This window comes from Pieris napi, chromosome 13 (assembly GCF_905475465.1).
Source record: "Pieris napi chromosome 13, ilPieNapi1.2, whole genome shotgun sequence".
NCBI lineage: Eukaryota > Metazoa > Arthropoda > Insecta > Lepidoptera > Pieridae > Pieris > Pieris napi.
This window is the reverse complement of record NC_062246.1, coordinates 11,921,189-11,935,970: the sequence shown is the minus strand read 5'-3', so window position 1 is coordinate 11,935,970 and position 14,782 is coordinate 11,921,189.

The window sequence follows — 14,782 nt, the reverse complement described above, 5'->3', positions numbered from 1 at the left end:
TTACTTACCCGTGTATACAAAGAACAAGCGTCCAGTCAACATTGAAAAATTAAACCGAGATTCTAACACATGGTTTCAGGCTTGAGGATCTCACATCTAACATTATACTGGTCATTATATGTGGAGTATATTTTAAATCGAGATATATGTTATCAAATACAGTGACAATTTCTTTTTTTTTACATACTGCAACGGGTTACAGGCAATTCTAGAAGAGAATTAAAGTTATTATCGTAAGTTTGGCAATCAATGATGGATAAAATCCAATTGTTTACGAGTGTATTTCAGAAGAACTTTGCCTTTTGAATGTTTATTTTAATACTATTATATAGACCTATTAAAAGCTTATTAGTAAAGTGTAATCCTTTAAATTAATGAAAACTATTCGAGTTGTACGGAACTGAATAAAAAAGATAATAAATATTAACAAAAATCCGTGAAATTATCTTTTAATTGTAAGTTTTTTGTATTTCATTCAATTTAATTTAAAAAATCTCAATGGTCTTACGAGAAATGTTAAACAAGGCTTTATTATTGAATACTGGTTAATGCACCCAGCTTGCAGTCAAGTACATTAGGCGTTTATATGTAAATAAGCATACCAAATTCAACCAATCTAGTATATAATAAATGATGGAGGTCATGCGATCAAACCTCGGCCGATAAAGTACACAGAACGTCTAAACTCAATGATAAGACGTATGCCAGGAAGGCTAATCACGTACTTACCTATAAAATGATTAAGAATTATACATATGTACTCCCTATAAGTGTCCCTGTGGCTTTGAAGTACACCCTGACACCATGGCCTACATTGCCAAAAGAGTGCAGGTCGTTTTTCTCGCCATGCCGCGCTCAACGATATCATACGCCGCTCTCTTGCCTCTGTCTATATTCTAGCCATTTTTGAGCCGACAAGCATCGCAAGAGGCGATGGCATGCGGCCGGATGGGATGTCGTTGATCCCTTGGAAGATGGGACGGGCTTTGGTATGGGATGCTACATGTGTGGACACGTTAGCCCCGACTCACCTCCCTCGGACGAGCAGAAAAGCTGGGGCGGCCGCAGAGCAGGCGGAAAATAATAAACAGCTCAAATATAAAAGTCTTTCCTCCAACTTCGATTTTATTCCCTTTGGAGTAGAAACTTTTGGGCTGTGGGTTTCAAGTGCATAGACGCTGATTAAACATTTAAGTTGGCGCCTGGTAGATAGTACCGGTGACCCCAGAGCTGCCTTGCCATTCTGTACCTCACTTTTCGAACTCTCACAGCGGTTTTCGCAGCGGCGATCGCGCTCAAATCAGTCGTGAAGCAGTCATTTTACGATTTGGCATTCTGATAAACAATAAACTACAAGCTCCCTCCTTATCGAGTGCTTTCCTCGCTCAACGATTAAGTATCGAAATACAGCGAGGAAATGCTGCTAGCGTTAAAGGTACACTGCCACAGGTACTAAATTTATTAAATTTGTTTTGATTTTCTTTTTATTAATTTATTATTTTTATTATTACTATGTAGGTTAAGAAAATAAAATACTCCATATTTGATTGTTACGATTACTAATAAATGCATCTCATTAAGAAAATAGTTATAAAAATGCCATGAATAATATGTAGCGCCACTGACTATATACGGACAATCGAAATTATTTAATATATTTGAATAAACAAAACCCGATAAAAAGCGGTAATTTTAGTCAGTCATAAAAAATGTCGTTCGAATTATGCGGATGTAAGCCCATTGAAAGTGGGTGACATGAGTAAATTTAAATAAAACTAAAAAATTGTAAGTTTGTTTGTATAAAGAAATAACTGAAATTTAGAAATAGCTAAAAAATAACAATTCTTTTTCCTGATTTAATCAGTAATCTTTAATCGGGACAGAATTGTTTTGCTATTTTTTTAGTATAAGATAGGGGGGATTCTATTATTAATATTATAATTATTTATTCGATTTCTCTTTTGCCGCACTGCACGATTTGGTTTGTTGTTTCTTATAAAAACAGCAAAAGAATGGAACTCCTTGCCACGTTTCAACAACCCTAGTATATTCTTGGATCATTTAAGCAGCGGTTAAACAGGAATCTCCTGGACATTCCCTCCAATAGGCCACATTAAGTGACATGTGGGAAAACATCAGTTGGAATTGTGGCCATTCTAAAAACCCCCACAGACAAGTTGGACTAGAGTTGGTTCTAGCATCCTCCGAGGACCTGGAGAGGAAGAAGTAAATCATGAAATCTTCTTTGCTGAATCCACTTTTGACGTCATGACAATGAGGAGTATCTCTATGAAACAGAACATCAACTGTTCTTCCATCGATCTTCGTACTTTGATCCGGAAACATACCTACATAAAAATCAAAGATGAGGAATCTCTTGTTGGAGTGTCATTTACCCAGTAGCGTAACAATAGGGTGGCAGGCCTGGCAAAATGCCACGGGCCCCCGACCCAAGAGGGCTTATGTTCTATGGATGAATGTGAAGTCTCCAATACGCATTGGGCTAGCGTGGGGACTAGATACAGACCATTCCCTCTCGCCTGAGAGAGGAGGCCTATGGCCATTAGTGGGTCATATACAACGTGTAATTGAGTACGCTGAAAATCTCGAAGTTTATTAAAATTAAACTGAGTACAACGTTACGATTTTTACTGATAGGGCCCCATTTTTGCCACGAGCCCCAGATGGTATAGTTACGCCACTGCATTTACCTTTAATTACATTTGAATATATTTTTAACTTCGATAATTAGCAATGTTGAGAACATTTCATCACTGGTATGTAATTCAATATTTAGTAGCCTCGAATTTCCTACAGTTTTAAGAGAATATGACGGAAGTTTTTGTTATTTATAAAATATGTTTATTCATTCAGCACGCTCTTAATTGGTGTGTTTATCAACCTAGTGGTTGACCGTGATATTGTGCTGTATAAAACCCCCTTATTCAAAAATACTGATTTCTAATTCTACTCACTTAAATAACTAAAGTACTAGTAAAATTATAGTGGCATCGTGGGCTTCCTATACTATAATGAATGTTGAGTTAGCTATTCAGTAATATTTTTATTGGTAATAATGAATCCTCAAAATATAGAACCATATTTACTAAAGCCGAAACAGGTTTTAGGAATCAAAGGGGGCTAATCCTTTCTATAGGAAGCCCACGGCCACGATGCAATAAAAAAAATGGGTATTTATGCGAGCGTAATTTATTTTATTCAGTAATTGTCGACAATCATTCTTGTTTCGGAAAGTTTTGAAAAGGAAAGTGAAGTCTATAGAATCAAGCCGATTATGAAGGGAATTTTCGTGTATCACTTCAAAAGGCCGTTTAGATACGCTCAGAAACAAGGAAGGTGTTTAAATGATTTAACGTCTTTAAAATCCTGACAATAAACTCCTAACATTTTGATTTTTTTATTAATTTTCATATAATTTAAATAAATTCAAAAAATAAATAAAATCATTTCGATTTGCTGTCTACCTGACACCCAAATCTTTCATAACACGTACTTTTTGCAACGGTATCAAACCGTTGTAAAAAGTACGTGTAATACGAAAATTACACAATATTATGTGTTCATGTAAATTTTATGTGATAATATTTTTTATAAATGGCTCATAATATTTATGTCACACATTACATAACCTATTAAATTATAGTCTGTTGTTTTATTCTGTGTATATAAATATTCTGTTTTTTATAAACATCATTGATTATAAGAATATGAGTAGCTAGTTTTATATTATCTGCATAAAGAAATGACCTAGCATTGAGGAATATGGTAGGAAGTTCGTTAATGTTAAACAGCGTAAATGTTATGCAATAAACAACGTAATAAAATAAAAATAAAATTGCGATTTGTCAACTGTGATTCAAGCCATTTCAACATTGGTCCTGAATATCTATAGGCTTCTTAACAAAGTAACAAAGAATGGGAAATCTTGTCAAACGCTTAACTATTATCACAGTAAATAACATCAATCTGGTTTCTGTTATCAATTGATTCTACTTAATATTCCAAAGAGCAGTTGATCGATTTAAGAGAAAAGATGGAGATATCCATTGGAATTGCCCTTGAATTATTGGGCAAATCCCTCATTTGATTTTGGCGAAGGTAGATAAATCCAAATTAGGGGATAGTTGCTAACAAAAGTGGTATCACCATCTTTAAAAAGGGAAATACCTTACTCATTTTCCAAATATTAGGGAAAGTGCTTGTTTTCAGAGACACTTTATAGATTATGTGTAATAGCTCGACTAGTTGCAACTTAGTATGTCAACGTCAGTGACTTCATCTATGATTGTGGCATCGGCATCAGTGTATATGAATATTGAATTGTATACAGCCTTGCGATTCTGTAACTCACTTTTGGAAACTGACACAGCGGTTTTTGGAAACTAATCAGTCGTGAAGCAGTCATTTTACGATTTGGCATTCTGATAAATAATAAACTACAAGCTCCCTCCTTATGTGAGTTCGAAAAGTGAGTTACAGAATCGCAAGGCAGCTCGTTATCATAATGGTTACGTTAGGAGGCGACATCCCTCAGCGAAAAATAACCTCTCGAAGGGCACACGACACAATGTATGGAAATTAATAAACTGCATAGATTAACAGTCGTTTTTAATTGTCCGTTGAGTGAGTCAAGTCAGTTCCTATACTGTAAGAAAGAGTTAGTATTTTTCTATATATTTTAATCTATTACTGATTAATGTTGTGTTATTTTTTATTTATGTGTATATATTGTAATGACAGCATTGATGTGATGGTAGCTTATTTGGTTATAAATAAAAATAATAAATATGACATTATATATTCAATTATTTAGCCACGATTCGCTTATTATATAATAAAATAAAAATAAATAAAATAAAATATGTTTATTATGGAACATAAGATACAGGTATCACTTATTCCACGTCATTAAATTTGAATTTGTAGGCATCCCTACTCATCGGCAAAGAAGACAGAGGGTGTAGGCCGAGAGAAAAAGCCGGCGTAAAAAACTCTCGGTACTATTTTAAAATAGCAAATCATCAAACAACACTTATTTTAAAACAAATATCGATAATTTATTAGAAGTAGCCTGTCTAGCACTAGTCCCAGGCCCTTTTATCTACTAGATAATCGTTAACTTTATAGTAAGCCTTTTTACACAGCTTTTCTTTAATACATTTCTTAAATTTATAGGTATTCATATAAGGGTTTTTATAGAAATAATGAGTTTTGGTACGAAGCCTCATAGCATTCTTAGCATTCCCCAAGATTCAAATATCAGGGGGAAAGTATCATAGCCACTCATAAAAACCTTTTACAGTTACTTTACCATAGTTCTACAGTCTAAATATTAAAATATAATAATTTTAATTATTAATAGCTGTTATAATAATAACTTTCATTTCTTAAGACCACAATTATAATCAGGTAAATCTCCAAGGAAATAAAAGTAATTCAATAAAATAAGCTATTACGCCCAACTATTAAATAATTATAAAGCCGGCAATTCGTCATTACATTGTCACTGCTATGTCAAGGTATCATCAAGATTATGGGATAGGCTTAGTCACAGGCTTTGTCCTTCTTCAATTCTTCAGGAAACTCCAAATTACGCGATTGAGGCATACTATATTACGAAGATGGTCAATGGTAAAGAAAAACAATATGAGGAAACTGCTGTTTTAGGGTTTTTATGGAACAGCCCTGCGATTCTGTAACTCACTTTTCGAACTCACACAGCGGTTTTCGGATCGCCGGTCGCTCTCAAATCAGTCGTGAAGCAGTCATTTTATGATTTGGCATTCTGAAAAGGTGGAAGCTTGTAGTTTATTGTTTATTAGAATGCCAAATCATAAAATGACTGCTTCACAACTGATTTCAGAGCGACCGCCGATGCGAAAACCGCTGAGTGAGTTCGAAAAGTGAGTTACAGAATCGCAGGGCAGGCGGTAAAGTAGGAATTGGTTAAGTACATCGCCTTGGACACTGCAAGACCTGGAGCATGTCGGCGTCCTTTTTGGACTAAAATATCACCTTAAGTGAAAATACAACAACAAAATCAAATTATTCAAACACCATCTTTTTAAAATTTATCAAATAACTAAATAAATTAAAAATAAAATTGTCTGACATAATTTACCTAGTAGCGTAGTTTTATTCAGAGATTTGTATTATTTCAATGCACAGATTATATACATCTTATATTATAAAGAGGAAAGTCTGTTTTTTGTTGTGATGCAACTACAGAATCGAAGCTAATTTTTTCACCTATATAAAGTGACAACCAGCAAGTAGCACACTAGCATCATGCTATCAATAGAAGCGGCCTATAGATAAAAGATGTTGCGAATACGAGAAAATTTACTTCCTTTGAAGAGCTTTGATCATTGTAGTTAGTGTAGCACTACTACACTAACTAACACTAATTTGTGTAAACTAACAAAAACAACGCAATTTCTCAAAATTCATATAAAAAACTAAGGATATGGAAAAAAATATAAAACTTTGACAAACAAGACAATGCACAGCAATTATCTAGATTTAGATAAAACCGTAACAAAAACAATTAGTGCAAATCTAATTAACCTTCACCTCAATTAAGAAGGTTAAACAGGACTTTTTTGTGTGTCTGTCTCGGCCACAGAGCATTCCAAAGACGTGCAAATCTTTAAGCATTTTTTGCTAAGACATCGTCATTGATACTTGACAAGCAATCTATAGTCTCGCTTTAACTTGATATAAAAACCCGGAAGTTCAGGTTTCGATTCCCGGCAGAGTAATTGTATCGCGTACAAGGCATATCACATACTTGCCTTAAAAAATTGAAACCAAATCAAAATCATTTATTCATATAGGTAGCACAATGTACACTTATGAACGTCAAAAAAGAAATATATATTAAATGCTTCTAATTTTACATTTACTGCCAGTTCTCAAATCATGGGCGTAGAATGGAAGAGAAGAACTGGCAATAAACTCTCCGCCGCATCTTTTTAATCGCCAGGTTTTTTGTTTTACTCAATGTTTGTAATGTGTTACCATGTTCCACATCACATCTTAAATACGAAATTGATAAAATGATACTAAAATAAATTAAAAACAAAGATTTGTGCTCTATCAGCAGGAGGCATAGTGAAATAGGAGCACGCACTTACATTCTCATGGGAACGACAGGCAAATACATAGTCGAAATGACTAACATCACCGCATACAAGTCGAACATACGTATTCAAGTCCGACCAGTCACCACAAGTAGCACCCGTTCACGAGTATGTGTAAACGAAATTATCAAAAATTTGTTCTATGCATTCATTAGGTAACATATTTTCATGATAACGCTGAAATCTGTTATTTGGTCCATCTGGAACTCACCTTAGAAACCAGCGTAAAATATTCTCAATAAGGTGAAATACACTTAATTATTTGAATAAATCCAGATCTAAGGAAAAACTCTGCCGAATCCAGGATCCTCCTCCAACCATCAATGTGCAATTTCTATATATTTAACCTAGAAATAAATAGATAATAAGTAAACAGAACAAGAACATGTTTTTCTGAAAAAACATTTTAAATTTTGTATTGTTACGGTACTCCTAATATAAATAGTTAAACCCAAAAATTATTACTTCAATCATAATAGTACAGCAATCAGTAAATAATAAGTGTTATGTGGAACAAGGTTACAACGTCAAATCACTTTTACGATTTAATTTAAAATTTGTCCCTAAACGCACAATTTATTATTAGTTTGTGCGCTAGGACATAAATCAAATTAAAATATTATTTATTAACTATGTAACACTTATGAACGTCAGTAAAAAAAATGTTCTATATTAACATTCACTGCCTGTTCTTGAAATCAAGGGTGTATTATATACCATATTATAGTTAGAGAGACAATGGCATGTATGAATGGCATGGACACCATAAGCATTGACATTTAAGTGAGCATGACGGCTCTTTGAACTGTGAATTTGGTCAGATAAATAAATAATCATTGATACCACATGGATCACAGTCAAAAAATAAATCAGTTTCGCTACAACCTCTTTACGTCTTGGCCTCAGATTTCAGAATCTGTTTCATGATCATTTTTTTAAATCTAATAATAGGCAAGTAGCTGATCAGCCTTCAGTGCCTGACACACGCCGTCGTCGACTTTTTTGGACATGTCGGTTTCCTCACGATGTTTTCCTTCACCGTTCGAGCAAATGTTAAATGCACATAGAAAGTCCATTGGTGCACATCCGGATCGAACCTACGACCTCAGGTATGAGAGTCGCACGCTGAAGCCACTAGGCCAACACTGCTCCACACATGGATCACAGTTAATTGACTGAAAAACCAGCCAAATTTTTTACATCAAACTATAGATACTGATGAACTGGAGCAAATTATATTTAAGTACTAACATCATTCACATTATATAATTAGGCTTTAGCAAGCAGCATATATCCTTAATCGAAATCAGTACTTGTGTATACGTATTTGTTGATTTTGTTTTTATTTATTAACTGAATTTCGTATCTCATATCTCATTATAGCCTTTTTCTAGAAACTGCTAGCAGATCACCTTCTTGCAATTTTTTGTTGATTTAACTGTAATGTCTTAAATACTCGTACTATTTCTTTCTTTTAATTTGTGTTCATTTTATATTGTTGAAAAGCTTAGCTCTGATTACAGAATTATCTAGTTTTTAAATAAATAATACATAAATAAAATAAAAAGCCTTTATTGTTGTTAACAAGTTTTACACAGAGTAGTTTCGTGTGCCTAAAATTACTTATGACTACTATCTAAAAAACACATTTTGACTATTAACTAGAGTTTAACTAATATACTAAAAAATTTAATATTTATTGACTATCGGCAAACGGTAGTTCGGATACAACTTGTCTTCCGACAAAGGCCTCCTCTAAAGCTCTCCAGTCTTTTCTCATTTTTGCGGTGCGAGTCCATGTTGAACCCGCTATTTTCTGAACGTCATCCTCCCATCTCTTAGCCTGTCTTCCTCTATGTCTCTTTCCGTCTAAAGGGTACCATTCTGTGATAAGTTTTGTCCATTTTTCTTGCTTTTCTCTCATCATATGCCCTGTCCACCTCCATTTCAGCTGTTTGTATGTTGTGTATGCATTCTTAAACTTGGTTTTACTTTTGATGTCTATTAACTTTTCTCGGTCTTTTCTTTTGACACCTAATGTACTTCTTTCTATGCTGTTTTGACAAACTTTAATTTTATTTGCTAGATGTTCTGTCAATGCCCAAGTTTGACACCCGTATAGTAAACATGGTAGAATGCACATATTAAATACCTTCCTCTTTTCTTTCCTAGGCATATCTTTGTTCTTCATCACTTCACTGAGTGACCAATATCTTTTCCAAGTATTGGTAACTCTTCTTTCAATCTCTTTTTCCATGCAGCCTTCAGTAGATATTAGCTGTCCTAAGTATACATATTCCAGTACGTACTCTATTTGCTCATTGTTTACTTTTATCGTGTCTGTTTGTGATGAGTTTGTCATGATTTTTGTTTTATTTAAATTCATCGATAGTCCAGCTTTGTCACTTACATCTGCTAGTTGTTGCAGCATCATTTCTAGTGATCTTGAATTTTCCGAGAATATTATTAAGTCGTCTGCAAAGCGTAGGTGGCTCAAGTTTTCTCCGTTTATGTTTAGTCCCTCATTTGTCCAGTCTAGGTTCCTAAATATTATTTCCAAAACGGCAGAAAATAATTTGGGTGAGATAGGGTCTCCTTGGCGTACACCTCTCATGATAGGGAATTCTTCGCCTATAGTTTGTAACTTAACTTGCGCAGTACTCTTGGTGTATACATTACGAAGTAATCGTATGTATTTTGTTTGTACACCCTGTATTTTTAGTGCATCCCAGATATATCCGTGTTCTAGTGTGTCGAATGCTTTATTGAAATCGACAAACCCTAGGTAGTAGCTTTTGTTGTATTCTTTATATTTTTGTAATATTTGTCTAAGGGTGTGTATATGATCTATGGTTGAAAAATTTCGACGGAATCCAGCTTGTTCTTTGGGCTGATTCTCTTCAAGAATATTTGTAATCCTCAATAGTATAATTTTAGAAAATACCTTATAAATATTAGACATTAAGCTTATGGGCCTGTAATTTGATATATCTCCTTTGTCACCTTTTTTGTGTAGTAATATAATTGTAGATTTAGTCTAATCCTCTGGAATATTTTCCGTTTTAATAATTTCGTTAAATATATTTGTAAGCATTGGACCAATTACTGGTGATGTAATTTTCAGTATTTCATTTGTTATGAGGTCTGATCCTGGAGCTTTATCATTCTTTTGTGTACTAATTGCTTTTATGGTTTCTTCGTTTAGTATTTCAGGTATTTCCTCTTCATCGGTAGATGCATCATATTCTCTTACCACTTGTCCCAACTTTTGACTTTGATATAAATTTCGATAAAATTCTGTAGCAGCTTTTAGTATCTCGGGTCTCTTCTCTGTAATTTTACCATCCTTCTTTTTTATATTTAGTATCCAATCCTTTTTTCGATTTAGTTCTTTCAGTGCCTTTTTTATTCCTCCGGTTTTTTCTATATAATTCTTCATAGTATTAGATCGTTTCGTTTTTCTTTCGTTCCGTAGTTCTTTGCTTATACTTTTGCTTATTTCTGCGATTTTTCGACGGTTGTCTTTAGTTTTCTTTTCTTGTAGTAGTTCCTTACGTTTCAGTAGTAGTTGTTTACTTTTGAGTGAGACTTTCTTCTTGCTGTTTGTGTTTACTTTTCTAGGTATAGTTTTTAGTTGGTTTAGTAGTTTGTTGTATTTTTCTTGTATTGATACGCCTTCTTTACTGTCCATTGATATTTGTAAATTATTAAGTAGGACTTCTGGTTCGCCTTTGTATTGAATAACTGCGTATTTATTATGAAATCGTCTTGTTTTCTTAGGGCGTATCCCTGTCAGTGTAGCTCGAACCATTCTATGGTCTGTATTAAAATTTAAGTTATGTATGACCGACACATCTTTGAATATTTTTCTATTGTTAGTCATAATAAAGTCGATTTCGTTCTTATAAAGGCCGTTCGGTGAGATCCATGTCCATTTATTTCTTAATTTCTTTTTATAAAAGCTATTTAGGATACTTAGTCTGTTTTGTAATGAAAAATTGACTAACCTTGTTCCATTTTTGCTTCTAGTTCCAAACCCGTAGCTTCCTATACTAAGTTCTTCTCCGATATTTTGTGTACCGATTTGGCCATTAAAATCTCCCATTATTATGACGTTTTTATATGAAGTTTCAATTGAATTTTGGAGGTCTTCGTAAAATTTCTCGATTTTTGTTATGTCTTCCTTTTTGATAGATTCCGTCGGTGAATACGCCTGGATAATGGACCAATCTTCTTCTTTTTCTATAGCCCGGTCATTTTAGACATAAAAATAGTGATCAAATAAAGAAAATTCCGACAAAGCCAAATTTTCGTAGAGACCTTAGGTTTACCACAAGGAATAAAGTGTCAAAAGTCCCCATCAGTCCCATGTGAGCTTAGCGACTTATTCGGGGTCAAAGGTCAAAATTTTAGGTTTTTTGGATTTTTCTCGAAAACGGTAAGTTTTATCGAAAAGTACCTCAGAGCACAGTTGTAGATCTTAAAATTCTCTAAAAAAATAGTCCCTATGATTTTTTCTCTAAGACTCACTATTTCCCAGATATTGCGCTTGTAAGAATCATATTCCACATATGCCACGTATATACATATTTAGGTACTCAAGAAAGCAAAAATGCCTACTCGTGTCTCTTTTATGTATACATTATTAGTATAACCTGGGAAGGCGCAGCAACGGACAGAAATATATTCTTCTAAAAGTTTATCAGCTTATCCAAAATGCCAAAACTTTATTTTATTTTTACATGCGATGACCGGATGCGATCCGAAGGGAAGGGGCAAAAATTCAGTATTAAAATTATTTGAAAAAAATGATTTGATTGACTGCGCAAAAGTATTTACAGAAATTAATTCTTCACCTCAAATACTAATAATTACTAAAGGAATTCGGTTTCTTCTTGCGGTTTATGGAGCTCCAAAAAAAATTGATTGCATAGATACGTACAGATATTTAACATTTGTAAAAAATACACGAAACAAAAAGCAAGTACAGCTATCTTGTCTTCCTCCAACATCGGCATCTGCTAGTCAACATTTGTTTCGAGTATACTATCAAGTTCAGACATGGCAAGGCAATGAACTGAACCCTGAAGACTGGGGTTGGAAATTGATAAATAATACTTTGGAACCGATTCGAACTTTACTGCCCCCTGCTCCAGAAAAACTTCTTAACACTATTTTTTGCAATTGCAAGAAAGGTTGTAGTGACAAATGTGGCTGTAAAAAAGTAGGCTTGCAGTGTTCTCCAGCGTGTACCAATTGCCAAGGTGTCTCTTGCTCAAATGTTCAATTAAATACAAGAGAGGAATATTCATGTGATTTTGATGAAGAGACAACTGATTCATCTTCATTTGAACAATTTCTAAGCGCTTATCAACAGGAAAGAGAAGAAGAAGAACAAGAAGAAATTGAAGAAAACATGATTGTTGAAGTTGAATATGAAGAGTATGAGTCAGATTAAAGTAATAAAAAAAAGTTTGAACGACAGTTAAACTCAATAACCCATATCAATAATCTTCATACTATTAAATAATTATTGTTCCTGAAAATATCGTCAGAAAGGTTCGTGAAATAGGGATACCACGTTAAAAAAAACGCGCCGAGTACACTACCTCACAGGTGGTGAGGAAATGTGTGCATATTATGTAGAACGTGATTCTTACAAGCGCAATATCTGGGAAATAGTGGGTCTTAGAGAAAAAATCATAGGGACCATTTTTATAGAGAATTTTAAGATCTACAACTGTGCTCTGAGGTACTTTTCGATAAAACTTACCGTTTTCGAGAAAAATCCAAAAAACCTAAAATTTTGACCTTGGACCCCGAATAAGTCGCTAAGCTCACATGGGACTGATGGGGACTTTTGACACTTTATTCCTTGTGGTAAACCTAAGGTCTCTACGAAAATTTGGCTTTGTCGGAATTTTCTTTATTTCAATTGTCTAAAATGACCGGGCTACTATATTAAGTTTAATGTTGAGAATTGCGATACGTTCAGTTATTCCCCTTATTTCTTCTATTTTGCTTATAAGATGTCTTTTAATCATGAATCCTATTCCATACATACCCGGCGTCTCTCCTTTATGATATAATATATACTTTCCATGGTCTTCTATATGTTCTCCAAATCTTCTCATTTCGCTGATCCCTATAATATCCCATTTTATTTCTTGTATAGCTAGTTCAAGTTCTTCAAGTTTTTCGGGTGTTCTAAGAGATCGACAGTTGATGGTTGCTATTTGAATATCATTCGTTTTCTTTTTAGTGTGAGTATTGACGTTGACGTTATTTTTAACCTTTAGAGGGTCGTGGTCATTTTCCCCCACGATGACCAGTCGGCTTGGGGGAGCGTGGTGTTTTGTACTTGTGTTGTTTATATTATAGGTATGTCGTGTTTTCCGTTTACCGATATTCAATTGTTATTGCTTATTATCTAATGAGTTTGAGGGGAGGGAATTGCTTCTAGTTCGCATTAAATCAAAAGCATTTAATCTGTTGGCGTTCGATGGCATGAAGGTTTGTTGTTTCCTTGGTTGATTATTATTTTCTGGTGATGTTGATGTTTCTCTTCTCCGTTTTCCATTGCTTGTATTGCTTTTTCCTTTTATTATTATTTTATCGAATTTTAAGTATGCGATATTTCCTTTCTTTCTCTCCTCTATAAGTTGTGGCTGCAGTGTTTTCCTTTTCTCCAGCACTTCCTTAGTATAATCTTCTGAAATGTATACATCTTTAAGATTTTTCTTCATTTTCATTATTTCGTTCTTTTTCCATTCATTCACGAAAGATACCAAGGTAGGTCTTGACTTATCACCTGCTTTTCCAATGCGATAGATGTTATTCACATCGTGATCTTCAATATTTATGCTTAAGTCGGTTTTAAGAACTTTTTTCACTTTTTGTAGTAGTTCTAGGTTAGAGTTTTCGTCCTCTTTTATACCAAAAACTATTAAATTATTTTGTTTCTTAGCTCTTTTTAAGGTTTCCAGGTCTTTCTCGACGTTTTCTAATTTTGTTTTTATCTAGTTTTTATTTAACCAAAAATTACTGTTATTTTTACTCCAATTATAACCCTTTTTAGGTCTGGGCCTCAGATTTCTGTATCTGATTCATGATCATTTGTCAATCTTTCATATCTATTTTCCACAAGTTATAGAAATTACAATAGGATAAATTCATGTAGCTTTGTTTGAAAACGCAGAGCAAAATTCACACAATACTTGTTGAATGTTTTCTAAGATTAGGTTTCAGTATTACGAGAGTTCTCGGAGAAGTAAAGGTCTGTTTAAAGTATGATTTAGACTTTTTTTAAACATGTGTATTTTTTAAGGCAATTTCTATGTGCAAGCTGCTGTCCCATCGGCCACGGTTTTTTGGGACTCAAAAGGTTTGATCTACATCGACTACCTACTGAAAGGCAAACCGTTCACAGGGATCTACTATGCCGAATTATTGGGCCGATTCGACGCCGAATTAAAGAAAAAAAGCCCCCTTTGGCGAAGAAAAAAGCTCTCTTCCATCAGGATTTTTTTATGTAATAGGATGCGGGCAGGAGGCTCGCCTGATGTTAAGCGATACCGCCCATGCACACTCACACTGCCAGAAGGCTCGCAAGTGCGTTG